A 17,724-nucleotide genomic window follows, 5' to 3' on the forward strand; every position below is an offset into this window, starting at 1 on the left:
AAATCGTTACGTGTATATGTACCTTAAAACTGTAGCTGGTAGAAACTTCTTCTATGACTTGGGCAGAGTAGATCTAACTAATATTATATTTATACATCATTCTATCACATAAACTATGCATTCAGAATTATTATAGCCTACTTGTGTGGACTGCAAATGTACTTAGATACAAGCATTATGTGTTTTTTTTTCTGTTGTGTATTTCAAAAATGCAACAATTGTTTTAACAGAACAAAAACAGCTTTGCCAAAGAGACAAGTGTGTGGTCATTCATTATTAAGCTATCTAGCAAAGACTACACATCATCTGACAAAAAAGGACTTCTATGTGTGACTGTGATAGGGAAGTTAGACTGGGATTAAAAATTCTCTGAAAAGCACTGCATAATATCTTGGTGTTATACAATGAAATAATAGTAATAATAATAATTTATACGATAGTGCCCATAGTTATACTAATCCCCAGCATATGGTTAACAGCAGTGCCGTCAGGTCTTCAGGACCCAGAGTTAGTGCTTGCTTTAATATCTTAATAATTGAAGGAGTTTGACAGGTGTGACAGCATTACATGAACTTATAAGAAGATGCATAACAACGCACATCAGTAATTTAAAACTGGACATGCTACAGTCCACATCATTACAAGTGTGCTCCAAAAATCATTATTAAAAGACTATCACATAATTGACTCCATCTGTGCTGCAGGCTGCCTGCAATCAAATTGGTATTTAAAATTATTAAGGATGTGTATTGTCCAAGCAAGAAAGTATGATAACTACTTGTCCAATTATGTACTTGACTTCTAAACTGCTATTACTTTTGTAAGCTTTTCCAGAACCACCTTGAGGCTACATTACATGCACTACACTGGATTGTAATTCCAGAGCAGCTGTGTGCAAAGAACGACTACCTTCTGTGGACGCATTTATACACAGTCAAAGTCCATTACAACTCAGTGATATAAGAGCTAATGCTGATTTAGGGGCATATTCATCACAATCCACATCTCAGAGGCTGATGGGATGTGATAAATTCACCCAAAATCACAATACAATACTTGAATACATTGCCAGGATGTATCAAATATCACATGCAGGGATAGAGCTTGTGAGAAAGTTCTGTCCCTGCCAATCTCTACCCCGCCCTTCTCAGGGTATGTTTAGCAAAAAATACCTTGAGAGTGTGACCGTGTATGTGCAGCCTGCTACTCCCTGTGATTTTCCCCCTCCCCGCAATCTCCCCCTCAACACTTGAACCTACGGACCATTGATCAGTGATCCGGTGATCTTCTCTGTGACTCCAGTCAGCTGATCACCGGGCTTATGCTCTGTGACACTGGTCTGCTGCTCTGTGCTGTAAACTGAGATACCGGCAGACAGTGGCGGAACTCCCAGAGACAATGGAGTAATTTGCCGCTGGGCGCCAGCCCTGAAGGGGGCTCCTGGCTCCATTGTTACCCGGCTGTCTCGGGCACTGCTGAGGTGGAGCTGCATGGAGAAGGAGTGCCGCTGATCTGTGCTCCACCTCCATGACCTGCTGCTGCCAGAGGTCATGGATGTCACGTAGCATGTGACCGCTGTGACCCACCTGAGCACCCGACGCTCATGCAGAGTGCGTTTCTGAGTAAACAGAAACCGCCCCTGCCCGCCGATCAGTAACAAACACATCGTCGGTGGTGCCGGCAGTGATGTGTTTGTTTTAGCAGCCAATGAGAGTCAGATAGACTCTCAGTAGCTGCTTTATCCATGGAGGGAGCCGGGCGGAGCTCCCACAGTGGTAATGGGAGAGACGTCATGACGTTTCTCCCATAGAGCTGCGCGGGAGAGGACAGAGGAGCAGAAGTGGTGGCCAGGGCTGCCATCAGAAATCGTAGGGCCCGGAACTGACATAGAAAGCCGGGCCCCCCCGGGGGATGGCGCAGAGATGGGTGAAGCTATGGGAGGAGCTACACAGGGCAGTTGGATGTCAAATGTGCATAACCCAGTTTAAAACTTCTCAAAGTTTGGGGTGGGGAAGGCAGGATGGGCATTGGGGGCACAGGGCTGGGAAGGCTGGACTAGGGGTGCACAAGGAAGGAAAGGCTGGACCTTAATTGGGGGGCACAGGGCAGGGAAGGCTGGACTGGGGAGGGGGACAGGGCAGGAAAGGCTTGCTGTACTAGGTGGAGGGGCACAGGGCAGGGACTCCTACCTTGTTTCTTCAGCGGGCCTGGGAGACAGCAGCGCAGAATATATGAATCGACAGCCGGGGAGACACAGCACCGCTGGTGGTATTTGAAATATGATGCTGCCCGTGAGCCAATCACAGCTCGCGGACCGGCAGCCAATCAGGAGCGGCCACAATGGTTGCTCCTGATTGGCTGCCTGTCCGCGCGCTGCAATGTCTTGTGGCCGGCACCATATTTCAAATACCGCTGGTGGCGCTGTGTCTCCCCGGCCATCGATTCATATATTCTACACTGCTGTCACCCGGGCACCTGCTCTCTCCGGGCCCGGCAGTCCGCCCCTGACGGCGGCCCTGAGGGAGTGGTAAATTTTAATTGGGGGGGTGGGCCACCAACATTTATCTTGTCTCCGGGCACCTGGGATGAAGTTGCGACACTGCCGGCAGATGCTGGTCTATTTAGACACACAAGGCTGATCACAGGTGCCACCTCACAGCTTTGCTCTGCCTGTTAGAGCAGAGCAGGAGTGGGTGAAACAGGGAAAGCCCTAATAACGACATCTTCTGATTGGCTGATTCCAGATTTACCTCTGAAGCTAATATAGAAGGTACTTTTGCGTGTATTGTAGCAAGGTTTTATTTTTTCAATTTGTACACGTGAAAGAGAATAACTACTGTATTTGAGTTTTATCTTTTTATACTAATTAAACCTAATAGCAAAGTTTATTTTGCCATGAAAAATGTTTTCAAACACATATCTTTGCATATACGCATAGGGCCTGATTCAGCTGTGGGCGCAGTTGATTATTTAATGCAGATTCCCGATGTCCAGGAATATACGCATGCGCTGGACTTGTTCTACGCATGTGCAGTACGGGGCTGTGATTTCGCTGGCAGTTCAGCAGTCGATCGTCACCAGTGAGGGGAGTGACAGGGCCAGGATCTCCATTGGCTGACAGAGATATCCTGGCTTCTGTTCAGCATCTGCGGTGGCCGGCTTACGTGACCCCATGGGTTACTTAGCTGGCCGAAGGCATCACAAATGATCTGATGTTGCATTCTGGAACGCAACTCGGATCAGTAATGCATGCAAAAGGCAATACACCTCCTGATGCATTACCACATTAGAGCTATCACAGCTGCTACCTTGTAAGCAGCTGCGATAGCTACTGTGTCCGCAGCTGAACCAAGCCCATAGTGGCATATTGTTTTAGTAAATACATTGTAGGTCTGCAAACTTGGTTGCAAATGCATTCATAGTTAGCATCAACCCCAATATTGGGTCTATATCTCACTGATAACTCATCAACATACAAAGCTGTTTGCTATATATGATGATGATGGTTTTCTGTCTACTGATTGAGCAACAGTTTAAGATATGAAGCACCACTGGGTTAATAATAATAATAATAATAATAATAATAATAATAATAATAATAATAATAATAATAATAATAATAAATGATCCACTGTGCAGTTTTGGCCCATTTTATCAATCAGGTAACGTCAGTTGCTTATTATCCATTATATGTCTAAATCTGCACAGGCCTGCATTCATTTGCAATGGCGCTGACAAATCTGATCAATCACAAACATTGAAAAGATCAATACTTCTCATGTGGTGTAGCCTTATTGCTGCCACTTTTAACACTGCAGAAAATGTTAGCACCAAGTAACAGCAACTATCTCTGACCACAACAAAGTGTAGAGGATAAGGCACCAATTTGTAGTCTAAATTTTTAGATGACCTCATACACTGGCTTCAGTCGTGCCAAACAGCCCCACTCGGTGTGCCAGCTCCTGGGCGACTTGGCCATGGCAAGGATTTGTCTCGATCAAAATGTGCGTCTTATTCGCGTAACAGAAACAACTGGAAGTGACATAACTACTCTGCTAAATTGCACTTATCAATTTAATGTGCGACTGAGTGTGGATCTGTGTACGAGGTGCTCTGATGCAGCAGCCGCAGGTTTTTCTCACGCCAAGTTCCTCTTCATCTGTCACTTTTAATGTGTTTAAAATGTACAGTATTCCTGTGTGGTTAAAGTTGCAGCCCAGCATCTCTTTATTATTAAATTTTATTTATAGGGCGCCACAAGTGGTCCGCAGCGCCGTACATACAGTAAAAGGTGCACAGAACATTACATTACAATACAGTAACCAAAATATAAACAGAACACAAGTAACAATTAGCAACACAATTCTCCATACACAGTACAGCTCTGAAGGTGAAGACTGTCATTGAAGTGCAAGAGAAGAGGGCTGTGAGACAGTAGGGAGCTTACAATCTCTAGTATATGAGTGGTGTTTTGCTGTATCTTGCTTGTGAATAAGATGCAAAAAGACGGTGCCTCTCGAAGCGGCTCAGTTGCATCGGGCATTTTGCGCTGTATGGCGAATTGAGGCTACAGTAGGTGTATGAGGACACATCTGTATTTGTCAGAAGCCCAATTGCTCTTGTACTGTTACTGGGTAATACCGTGCTACAGTATTTTCCATTATAAGCAGCTGACTATTTTAGTTCTGTATAATTGAGCAAAATGGCATAAGTTATAAGAGTATAACTGTTTACTATATTGCAATGCAGCAAATTCTGCAAATTCCCTTTGTAACTAGTTTAGACAACAGTAAAAGAACAGATCAGTAGAAGTCAGTAGAGTACAGATTACTTCTGATCAAACTGTGAACTCCCAGTATTGCAGAGCAGTTCGGTTTTAGCTCAGATCTTCCTGCCAAGTTTGGATCTCAGAACAAGGCAAAAGTCATCTTTCACAGACAAAGATGACGTTTTGTTTCTGAAAGATGATGATTTACCTCGTTATGAGATCCGAACTTGGCGGGAAGATCCGAGCCAAATCGAACCGCTCATCTCTAGTTCTCATTCCTCATCTTGATTGTATACTGTGACAGGCCCCTTTGATTAGCCACACAGTTCATGCTGTTGTACACAGGCCTCTCTTGTGCCATGGTCTCAAACATGGGCGTAACTACCATAGGTGCAAGGGGTGCAGCTGCTATGGGGCCCAGAGCTTAGGGTGGCCCATCTTCCTTGTCAAAGTTACATGTGTTATATACATTTTTCACCTTTGGGTGGTACATTGGGCAATTCCAAACTTTTTCTATAGCACCTTCATATACTGTACCTAGTTACGCCCCTGGTCTAAACATCCAAGTCCAGTCATTTCTACTTAGACTTGCTGGGTCCATCCATTATAATTATTGACATTTAGAAAAACAAGCAAACAAAAATCTATAGAAGAGTGTTTAATTCTAAAGCCCCCCACTGCTGTTGAGACATGACAGATGAGGAGGGTAAGAATAACTGGGACAGGGGCGGAGCAAGGACAAAGGCAGGACAGAGGAGGGAACGTGGATGGAGATGTACGGAGACAGGGGCAGGGGGGGGGCCCGGACATGTCGTAGGACCGTTCCAAAATGACTAGTTGTGTATTCATTGTAGTCTATTGTAGAGAGGTTGCCCCCAAAAAAGTAGTGTGTACATTACCTATGTAAGCATAGAAGTTTTTGATTAAATCTAAATACCAGACAGATACATTGAACGGTCTAATTAAAGTGACAGATAAATGGGAATACATTGCAGAGACACATCTGACTGAATCATTTGCTCAAAGTAGTGTCATTTAATTGGAAGTGGTTGCAGATGTAATAACGCAGCATTGGGTATACCGATAAAAAGGTCTTGTTTGTTGAAGAAGAAGCCCATAATACGTGACTTAATCAATATTAGATAAACTCACTTTTTTATATTAGGATAGATAACCTTGCGAGCGAGAATAAGGAAGGTTTTATCTACTGTAATAACCAGAAATGCCCCTCAGATTGTCTACTGACTGCTTGTACTGCAGCAACTGACTTTAAACAATGACCTACTGTAAGTTTACTGCAGCATTTGCTATATGTTTATACTGCAACAAAATTTATGGTGAATAAATAAGACGAATTGCTTGCATAGTATATGCAGGGGCGTAGCGAGGGCTGACCCGGTGGACCACATGCCCCAGGCGCCAGAACCAGTTAAGGGTGCTAGCAGGGCCATTTCCCTATATATATATATATATATATATATATATATATATAACAAAAAAAGGTTAGGTCGCACACAAAACTTATTCTGGGGTGCACGGATCACATGATTTGTAGCGGTAAGTCCTATAGTGGACAAAATCCAGCACACCTTTTTAGAAACAGTATAAAAAAAGCTTTTTTCTTACTGTTTCTAAAAAGGAGTGCTGGATTTTGTCCACTATAGGACTTACCGCTATATATATATATATTTACTAATTACATTATTTTTTTATTCTGCAAAGCAACTTCAAGCATCAAAATTATAATGGTCAAATTGTATGTCAATCTTTTAGATTGCAGTTTTGCTTACAGTATATTCCTTTCCTATTGTGTAGCGTAACATTTACAATACACCAGTACCAGTCAAAAAAAATCCACTTTCTTAAATGCTGATAACAGTAACCACAGACCAGCTTCTGTTGTTTGGAGAAATCTTACGGTATATGTAAAAAAAATTCTCCTAAATGATTGTTTTGAGCTTTGTTGCCTTAGACTGCTGCGTTCCTTTAAATATATAAAATTCTAAAACATTATTTTATCAAATTTAGACTTAAAAATAAGGTAGGATACATCATTTTTTTTTTTGCAAGAAAGATCCCTTTGTCCTTTATATACAGCTTTCTGCAGAAACAAAATTGGGTTGGATCTAATTTATAAATTTTTTACCTAGACCCGCACAGCATAAAGGGGGATTTGAAATAGCCACAGTGCTTGTCCATCACGGTGCTGACTACAACTAGTTGGAGGCTGGTTTTGCACCTGTGTCCATATAATACAGACACCAGCCCTTAGCTTAGGAGCCTGAAGGCTATGGACCCAATTCAGACTTGTACGCATATGGTTTGAGTACAAGTCGAATGGTATTGGTCTTTTCATACACGCAGTGCACATGAGCTGTAATGCCACTGTGGCCCTGGTCGCAGGTCTACAGGCTGCGGCCGTTTGTGGGAGGAGTGACACCTCAGTTTTGTGGGCGTGATGAGAGTTCCGCTTCTTCCGACGCAAACTTCCTGGCCACATCTGAGCAGTTCTGGGGGTCATTCTGAGTAAGCTTAGGCTTACTCAGAACACAGGCATCGCCTCCTGCCGCTGCTGTGTGCATAGCGTACATCTCTTAATCAGGCCCTATGATCCCACACTCGTGGTTCAATTTTATAATGGCAATCAGCCCCAGATGGCTGGTAGTGGGGTTGCTTATAGATTTTGTCAGGTTGTATGATGTCTGTTGTTTTTTTTTTATTTATCTATTTATTTTTTAATTTTAACATTGCAGATCCGCTGATTCTATACTGTCATACTATTTCTTTACCAGCATACATCAATTTGGCACAAATGGAAATTGCTCTGCTCCTTCCCAGAAACTGCCATACATTGCTGAAAACAGCAGGTCCTGCAGAACTCCAGTTTTCCATTGCTGAACACCTTATTGCATTTCAGTATGCTGCTGGTTTGTACACCACAGTTCAGTAGTAGTGCTGATTACAATATGGCAATAGCAGTTTTATTAAGACGCCATAGTCTTTTCTGCACAATAGGTAAAATCATATGCAAGTGAGGATACATTATAATTCAAATGTTGGTTTATAATTTGCATGGCCAGTAAACGGTGTTGTGTATTATGCTTTTTGATGTACAGGTATATAAGCTAATCCTACCAAAATGATTAAATATCAGATGGAAACTATAATTTGTAGAACAGTTTTATTTTATTTAGCAATATCCCTCTTTGTTATACAAATTGTATTATTATAAAACTTCATTTATTTTTGTTTTTATCCAACATTTTGTCCAATTTTTATCAGCATTTTATCTTTGAATTTCTTTCTTGACAATAGTTGTCTCCTTTATGTAAAAACCTGTAATATTCTGGTGAGTCTTAGGGGTAAATTTACTAAGAATCGTGTTTGGCCAAGCCTAGATACGTTGGGTAATGCTGGTATTCGCATACATTTTGTGCACTTCAAATCATGGAGTTACTAACAATCGTGTTTGACTGACTTTAGATAACTGATTGTGATACTGATGGTGTTGGTCTGCTTGGTTGTGTGCAAAATCAGTGTTATTGGGCGGAAATCAATAGACCTGCTTTTGAACTGCGAGTTATGCTGAAGCACTGCACAGATCAGTGTGATCTGGACAGGCTAGAAAAAACAGGAAAACGTTGAAAAACAGGAAAAAGTCAGCATGTAGTCCCCCGCCCCCTAAAAAAGCTTTTGGTACTGGAAAATGGGGGAAAAATGGCGTGGGGTTCCCCCGTATTTCCAGTAACTATCACTGGACTTAACCAGCTGAGGGGTAATGCCATAATAGAGAGACACACATCACGGGGTCCCCCTGCCATCAAATTAACCAGCCCCAAACTAGTCACCCGTATTCCTTGGAAAATGGGGGCTCCCCAAAAAAAGGGGTCCCCCCACCCGAAGATACCCCAGGGCTGGGGTGAAGCCTGAGGCTATTCCCTGCACCCCTGGTGGTAGTGGGTGCAGGGTTAATGTGTGATAAATAGTACAAAATATTGTTTGTAACAGTGGAACCACAGGTCCCAGCAAGGGCAATCAGTAAGCAGTGCACCCGCTGAAATCTGTACCACCACTGTAAAGAAAATATAAAAAAAAGACAAGACACACTGATATTGAATAATTGATATTAAATGTCAACCCTTTTTTAACCATTCAGGTACACTCACACTACATACTTACCTACTCCATGGTGCTGGTCAGTCCCTGTCTCCAGGTGGACATCCAGGGGGCTTTGGAGAAAAAACAAACCGCTCTCCTGATCCCATGGGCAGTTGTATTCCTGTCTATGGAAAGTACTCGCGGGTTTGTTCGATGGTCAATTGACTTCAGGTTGTGCCATCTATATCTGTGTGGGATCGTGTTTTTGCTGGCGGGTCTGCCTTCAGAGGAAACTCACACGGGAATGCAAACTCAGCAATACACTATTATTTGTAAATTAACCCCTTATAGTCTATAATATTGATATTTAGGTGACCCTTCTCTATAAACTGCTCCAATTTAGACACACAACAGTTGGTAACTGGTAAAAGTGTATTTGCTTAGATAATATGTTATTTAGCATTAAACATTTAATATAAAGTTAAAACTTTTACAACATTTTCTTTCCAATTATTTTGAAAACGCAAGCTGTTTTTTTTATTATAAAAGAGAAGTCTTTCACTATAATATAGCTTATTCTTCATTGCATCAACAGTATTCATGACTTCAGGGAATGAGGTCTACCATGGGGGTTCTCAGTAACAAAGTTGTTTTATACCGTGGTATGACTGTAAAACATATTTTGCAGAAACCGCATTGGCTTTCGTTCTTATTGCTTTGCTGACCAGGCTCCTTTACAAAGGTGTTCTCTGTTTATCAGATAGCATTACTTACTGCCACAGAAACAACACATTCAGTATTTGGGTGAATAGAAGCAAATATGTTTAAAATATAATTTATAACTTGTTGCTTATTATCGCCTTAGATAGTAGTTATTATTTGCTTGCGTCCACAGATCATTCCGTATTTGTGTATATGCTGGTTTTGTTTATGTTTCTACTTAAGTTGCTTTCATGCTAATGAGGTTAATCTAATATTCACTTGTTTCCACCGCATTAGATGTGTCCAACTTACATACTGTACATTCACTGCTAGACTGCATTGAATTGTATTATTGTCTGGGCAGTTTGCAAACAAATAACACTGTTGAAAAAGTTTCAAGAATAGTTTTGTGACCTAATAAAACACAAACCACAGAATTGTTACCATGAAAATGCTTTAAGGTGATTGATTAGTTCTAAGGCCTGACCAGTTTGCTTGGCAGAGTCTACCTAAAATGCCACAGGCAAACAGTTTAGCTTGTTTTAAATGACCTCAAAACTGTCACGGTCCTAGCGAAGTTGCCGGGTGTACAATGAGCCTTTTGAAGAGTTCTCAAGAGAGATTTTATTACAGGTTTCTGCTCTTTATTATATCATTCTGCAATGTCTCATCTAAAGGAATTACTTTTATTTGTGTTCATATCATTTAAAACAACAAATAAAAAATAGAGACTGTATATGGGATAATGTATCTCCAACTGTAATTGATATCAGAGGTCAGTCTTAAACCACATAACTAGGTGCATCATTTCCTATAAAACTTCAGAAGTGTTTTTGAGAAATAAATTAAACAGTTTTGTATTTCCCATGTATGAATATTAATCTTTTTTTATGTATATATATATATATATATATATATATATATGTATATATATATATATATATTAGGGGTGTGCACCAGCCACTTTTCGTGTTTTGTGTTTTGGTTTTGGATCTGGATCTTTCTTCGTGTTTTGGATCTGGATTGGTTTTGCCAAAACCACCCTTCTGTGTTTTGGGTTCTGGGTTTTGTGTTTTGGATCTGTATTTTTTTTTAAAAACAGCTAAAATCACAGAATTTGTGTGTTTTTCTGCTCCTATGCTATTATTAACCTCAATAACCTTAATTTCCATTCATTTCCAGTCTATTCTGAACACCTCACACCTCACAATAGTGTTTTTATATCCAAAAGGTTGCACCGAGGTAGCTGGATGACTATGCTAAGAGATACGAGTGGGCGGCACAAACACGTGGTCCATCTAGGAGAGACACTGCAGTGGCAGACAGGATGACAGTTTGAAAAACTAGGCCCCAAACAGTACATAATTCAAAGAAAAAAAAGAGGTGCAAGATGGAATTGTCCTTGGGCCCTCCCACCCACCCTTATGTTGTATAAACAGGACATGCACACTTTAACAAACCAAACATTTCAGCGCCAGGGTCTGCCACACGACTGTGGCTGAAATGACGGGTTCGTTTGGGCCCCCACAAAACAAGCTGGCAATTAATCTGTCCCTGCACAAACTGGCTCTACGGAGGCAAGATGTCGTCCTCATCCTCCTCATCCACCGATTCCTCACCCTCTTCAGTGTTGTGTACATCCTCATCCTCACAGAGTATTAATTCGTCCCCACTGGAATCCACAACCACAGGTCCCTCTGTACATTCTGGAGGCTGGTCTCCCTGGAAGAGTTGATAATTCATTTTATGAACATCATCTTCTCCACATTTTGTGGAAGCAACCTCCTACGCCTTTCGCTGACAATGTTCCCGGCTGCACTAAACACTCTTTCGGAGTACACACTGGAGGGGGGGCAACTCAGGTAAAATAGAGCCAGTTTGTACAGGGACCTCCAAATTGCTTCTTTTTCCTGCCAGTACAGGTACGGACTGTCTGACATGCCTACTTGGATGCTGTCACCGATGTAATCCTTTAACAGACAGACGCACGCTTGTCGCTGCTGCTTTAAAGATGCAGGTGCGGCTACAGCCCACACATTTCACAAAGACAGAAAAAAAAATAAGAATTTTTTTATTGTTTGTGGAGCGCACTTTGAGGGTTACACCACCCTTTAACAGACAGATGCACGCTTGTCGCTGCTGCTTTGAGGATGCAAGTGCGGCTACAGTCCACACAATTCACAAAGACAGGAAAAAAAAGAAGAATTTTTTTATTGTTTGTGGAGCGCACTTTGAGGGTTACACCACCCTTTAACAGACAGAGGCACGCTTGTCGCTGCTGCTTTAAGGATGCAGGTGCGGCTACAGCCCACACATTTCACAAAGACAGAAAAAAAAAGAAGAATTTTTTTATTGTTTGTGGAGCGCACTTTGAGGGTTACACCACCCTTTAACAGACAGACACATGCTTGTCGCTGCTGCTTTGAGGATGCAAGTGCGGCTACAGCCCACACAATTCACAAAGACAGGAAAAAAAAGAAGAATTTTTTTATTGTTTGTGGAGCGCACTTTGAGGGTTACACCACCCTTTAACAGACAGACGCACGCTTGTCACTGCTGCTTTAAGGATGCAGGTGCGGCTACAGCCCACACATTTCACAAAGATAAAAAAAAATAAGAATTTTTTTATTGTTTGTGGAGCGCACTTTGAGGGTTACACCACCCTTTAACAGACAGACGCACGCTTGTCGCTGCTGCTTTGAGGATGCAGGTGGAATCTAAACGGGATTTGGAAATGGGGACACACTACCTCCATCAATTGTCTAAATCCCACTGCACTAATTGCGGATACCGGACGCACGTCTAACACCAACATAGCAGTCAAGGCCTCAGTTATACGTTTTGCTTCAGGATGACTGCTGTCGTACTTCATCCTCATCACTAGGGACTGTTGGAGGGTCAAATGTTTAGTAAAAGTAGTGGTGTTCCTACTTCCTCTCTGGGATGATGAACAACTCCCAGCAGCAGCAACAGCACTAGGAGGAAGTGGTTCTTGATCTTTCTCTATTTTATTTTTATCTGAGAAAGTTTGGTCCTCCATTTATGTTATATTGATATATACGTGCGGCTAAGGCGCACACAAACACAGAAAATATTTTTTTATTTTTGCTGGAGAGTAGTGCACTTTGTGGGTTACACCACCCTTTAAGAAATGAGCCAGTCGGCTCTTTACTTATGGGACACACGCGCACGCTTGGCGCTGCTCCTTTGTTGATGCACGTGCAGCTACAGTGCACACAAGTCACAAACACAGAAAATATTTTTTTATTTGGAGTGTACTTTGGGGGTTACAGCACCCTTTAACGGTCAAGCCAGCCAGCCCTTTACTTATGACACAGGCGCATGCTTGGCACTACTTTGTTGATGCACGTGCGGCTACTGCGCACACAATTCACAAACACAGAAAATATTTTTTTATTTGGTTTGGAGTGTACTTTGGGGGTTACAGCACCCTTTAACGGTCAAGCCAGCCGGCCCTTTACTTATGACACAGGCGCATACTTGGCACTACTTTGTTGATGCACGTGCGGCTACTGCGCACACAATTCACAAACACAGAAAATATTTTTTTATTTGGTTTGGAGTGTACTTTGGGGGTTACAGCACCCTTTAACGGTCAAGCCAGCCGGCCCTTTACTTATGACACAGGTGCACGCTTGGCACTACTTTGTTGATGCACGTGCGGCTACTGCGCACACAGATCACAAACACAGAAAATATTTTTTTATTTGGTTTGGAGTGTACTTTGGGGGTTACAGCACCCTTTAACGGTCAAGCCAGCCAGCCCTTTACTTATGACACAGGCGCACGCTTGGCACTACTTTGTTGATGCACGTGCGGCTACTGCGCACACAATTCACAAACACAGAAAATATTTTTTTATTTGGTTTGGAGTGTACTTTGGGGGTTACAGCACCCTTTAACGGTCAAGCCAGCCAGCCCTTTACTTATGACACAGGCGCACGCTTGGCACTACTTTGTTGATGCACGTGCGGCTACTGCGCACACAATTCACAAAGACAGGAAAAAAAAGAAGAATTTTTTTATTGTTTGTGGAGCGCACTTTGAGGGTTACACCACCCTTTAACAGACAGACGCACGCTTGTCGCTGCTGCTTTGAGCATGCAGGTGGAATCTAAATGGGATTTGGAAACGGGGACACACTACCTCCATCAATTGTCTAAATCCCACTGCACTAATGGCGGATACCGGACGCACGTCTAACACCAACATAGCAGTCAAGGCCTCAGTTATACGTTTTGCTTCAGGATGACTGCTGTCATACTTCATCCTCATCACTAGGGACTGTTGGAGGGTCAAATGTTTAGTAAAAGTAGTGGTGTTCCTACTTCCTCTCTGGGATGATGAACAACTCCCAGCAGCAGCAACAGCACTAGGAGGAAGTGGTTCTTGATCTTTCTCTATTTTATTTTTATCTGAGAAAGTTTGGTCCTCCATTTATGTTATATTGATATATACGTGCGGCTAAGGCGCACACAAACACAGAAAATATTTTTTTATTTTTGCTGGAGAGTAGTGCACTTTGTGGGTTACACCACCCTTTAAGAAATGAGCCAGTCGGCTCTTTACTTATGGGACACACGCGCACGCTTGGCGCTGCTCCTTTGTTGATGCACGTGCAGCTACAGTGCACACAAGTCACAAACACAGAAAATATTTTTTTATTTGGAGTGTACTTTGGGGGTTACAGCACCCTTTAACGGTCAAGCCAGCCAGCCCTTTACTTATGACACAGGCGCATGCTTGGCACTACTTTGTTGATGCACGTGCGGCTACTGCGCACACAATTCACAAACACAGAAAATATTTTTTTATTTGGTTTGGAGTGTACTTTGGGGGTTACAGCACCCTTTAACGGTCAAGCCAGCTGGCCCTTTACTTATGACACAGGCGCACGCTTGGCACTACTTTGTTGATGCACGTGTAGCTACTGCGCACACAATTCACAAACACAGAAAATATTTTTTTATTTGGTTTGGAGTGTACTTTGGGGGTTACAGCACCCTTTAACGGTCAAGCCAGCCAGCCCTTTACTTATGACACAGGCGCACGCTTGGCACTACTTTGTTGATGCACGTGCGGCTACTGCGCACACAATTCACAAACACAGAAAATATTTTTTTATTTGGTTTGGAGTGTACTTTGGGGGTTACAGCACCCTTTAATGGTCAAGCCAGCCGGCCCTTTACTTATGACACAGGCGCAGGCTTGGCACTACTTTGTTGATGCACGTGCGGCTACTGCGCACACAATTCACAAACACAGAAAATATTTTTTTATTTGGTTTGGAGTGTACTTTGGGGGTTACAGCACCCTTTAACGGTCAAGCCAGCCGGCCCTTTACTTATGACACAGGCGCACGCTTGGCACTACTTTGTTGATGCACATGCGGCTACTGCGCACACAATTCACAAACACAGAAAAAATATATATTTTTTTAGCACTTGGGGGGAGCACCCATGATGGACAGAGCACCCCCTGGACAACACTACAGCACCCCTTTAGGACTGGGACACTGCACAGGACCTTGGAGTGGACACAGCCCCTATGGACAACTGACTGCACAACACAGTCCAGCCAGCCCCTATGGACTTTGAAGTAGTGGACACAGCCCCTATGGACAACAGCAGCACAGCACAGCACAGCCAGCCCCTATGGACTTTGAAGTAGCCAGCCCCTATGGACAACAGCAGCACAGCGCAGCACAGCACAGCACAACACTACACTACACAGCCCAGCCAGCCCTAACTCCCACCCTCCCTCTTCACTGTCCACAGCCGAGTGAGAAAATGGCGCCGACGCGGGTACCTTATATAGGATCCAAAACCCGCGAGACCCGGAAGGCGGGATGATGACGTTTTGCCTCGATTTCAGATCCGAGTCAGGCAGGAAAAGTCAAGCCTGACTCGGATCGGCCTCGGATCGGGGGGGCTCGGGGAGGTTCGGATTTCAGAAATCCGAACCCGCTCACCCCTAAAATATATATATATATATATATATATATATGTATATATTAGGCATTAGTGGGTCCGGATTTTAGAAATCAGAACCCCCCGAGCCCCCTCGATCTGATATGGGAACCGAGTCAGACTCTGGATTTCCCGCCTGGCTCGGAACTGAAATCGAGGCAAAACGTCATCATCCCGCTGTCGGATTCATACGGGTTTTGGATTCTGTAAAAGGTCCCCGCTTCGGCATCATTATTCGCTTCGGCTGTGGACTGTGAAGAGGGAGGATGGGGGTTGCTGTGCTGGTGCTGCTGTTATCCATAGGGGCTGTGTCCAAAGTCCATAGGGGCTGGCTGGGCTGTGTTGTGCAGTGCTGTTCTCCCATAAAAGCTGTGTTGTCCATAGGAGCTGTGTCACTGTAGTCCTAAAGGGGTGCTGTAGTGTTTTCCAGGGGATGCTCTGTCCATCAAGGGTGCTCCCCCCAAGTGCAAAAAAAAAATGGTTATTTTTCTGTGTTTGTGTGCGCATTAGCAGCACGTGCATCAACAAAGTAGCAGCGCCAAGCATGCGCCTGTGTCATAGGTCAAGGGCCAGCTGGTCTGTTGAATGGTGGTATAACCCCCAAAGTGCCCCACGAAATTAAAACATTTAAAAATTATTTATTTTTCTGTGTTTGTGTGCGCGTTAGCCGCACGTGCATCAACAAAGTAGCAACGCCAAGCGTGCGCCTGTGTCATAAGTCAAGGGCCGGCTGGTCTGTTGAAGGGCGGTGTAACCCCCAAAGTGCCCCACAAAAATGTAAACATTTAATAAGTGTTTATTTTTCTGTGTTTGTGTGCGCATTAGCTGCACGTACATCAACAAAGGATGAGGATGACACCTTGCCTCTATAGAGCAAGTTTATGCAGGTACAGATTAATTGCCAGCTTGTTTTGTGGGGGCCCAAATGAACCAATAATTTCAGCTGTGTGGCAGACCCTGGCGCTGAAATGATTGGTTTGTTAAAGTGTGCATGTCCTGTTTAATCAACATAAGGGTGGGTTGGAGGGCCCATTGACAATTCCATCTTGCACCTCTTTTGTTTTTTCAGTATGTGCTCTTTGGGGCCTAGTTTTTCAAACTGCCATCCTGTCTGCCACTGCAGTGTCACTCCAAGATGGGCCACATGTTTGTGCCGCCCACTTGTGTCACTTAGCATAGTCATCCAACCTTGGAAATTAATGTTATTGAGGTTAATAATAGCATAGGAACAAAAAATGTGTGAGTTTAGCTGGTTTTATGCTTTTTTAAAAAAAAATACAGATCCTTCTTGATGTGTCCTTATGTCATAAACCCACTTTGCATTGTCTTCCATCTCACATATCCTTTCCATTCAGAGGCGGGCTGGGCCGGGGGGCAGGGTGCCATGTGCCCCCCGGGCCGCAGCATCATGCGGGCCGCGGGCCGCGGGCAGTCTGTGTCACTGTGACACAGACTGCACCGCGTGTGTAGCGCTGACCGGACGGAGTTCGGTCAGCGCTACACAAGTGACAAACACACAGCCGCCGGCTTCGGCAGCTGTGTGTTTGTTGTAAGCAGCAGCCAATGAGAGTCTGTCAGACTCTCATTAGCTGCTGCTGCGTCCACTGCAGGAGCCGCTCCATCTTCCGGCTCTTGCAGTGGGCAATGGGAAAGGCGTCATGACATCATATGACGTCTCTCCCATAATGCCCGGGAAGGACAGATGGAGGAGCGGATGGCGACGGCGGGAGTGGAGATTCAGGTAAGTATTTTTTTTTTTTACTACTTGTGTCTACTGGGGGGGAGGCTGGCACTACAAGGGGTAGACCACTACTGGGGGCACCACAAGGGGGGAACCACTACTGGAGGCACTGCAAGGGGGGACTACTACTAATGGGGGCAATACAAGGGGGGGACTAGTACTACTGGGGGCACTACATAGGGGGGACTACTGGTGGCACTACAAAGGGAGAACCACTACTGGACTGGGGGCACTACAAGAGGGAGGGACTACTACTGGGGGCACTGCAAGAGGGAGACCACTACCGGGGGTACTACAAGTGGGAGATCACTACTGGGGGCACTACTGGGGGGGGCACTACAAGGGGGGAGCACTACTGGGGATTATAACTGGGGGCACTTCAAGGGGGGACTACAACTGGGGTACTACTACTGGGGGCACTTCAA

At 43.9% G+C, this 17,724-nt stretch overlaps 1 protein-coding gene across 3 annotated transcripts in view; it reads left to right on the forward strand.

The window, feature by feature from the left end:
- Nucleotides 1–17,724, forward strand: part of SUGCT (succinyl-CoA:glutarate-CoA transferase) — a 1,290,705-nt gene that overhangs the window by 1,271,780 nt on the left and 1,201 nt on the right. The gene's annotated exons all lie outside the window — the stretch shown is intronic.

This window comes from Taudactylus pleione, unplaced genomic scaffold (assembly GCF_031769625.1).
Source record: "Taudactylus pleione unplaced genomic scaffold, aTauple2 ptg000181l, whole genome shotgun sequence".
NCBI classification, from domain to species: Eukaryota; Metazoa; Chordata; class Amphibia; order Anura; family Myobatrachidae; genus Taudactylus; species Taudactylus pleione.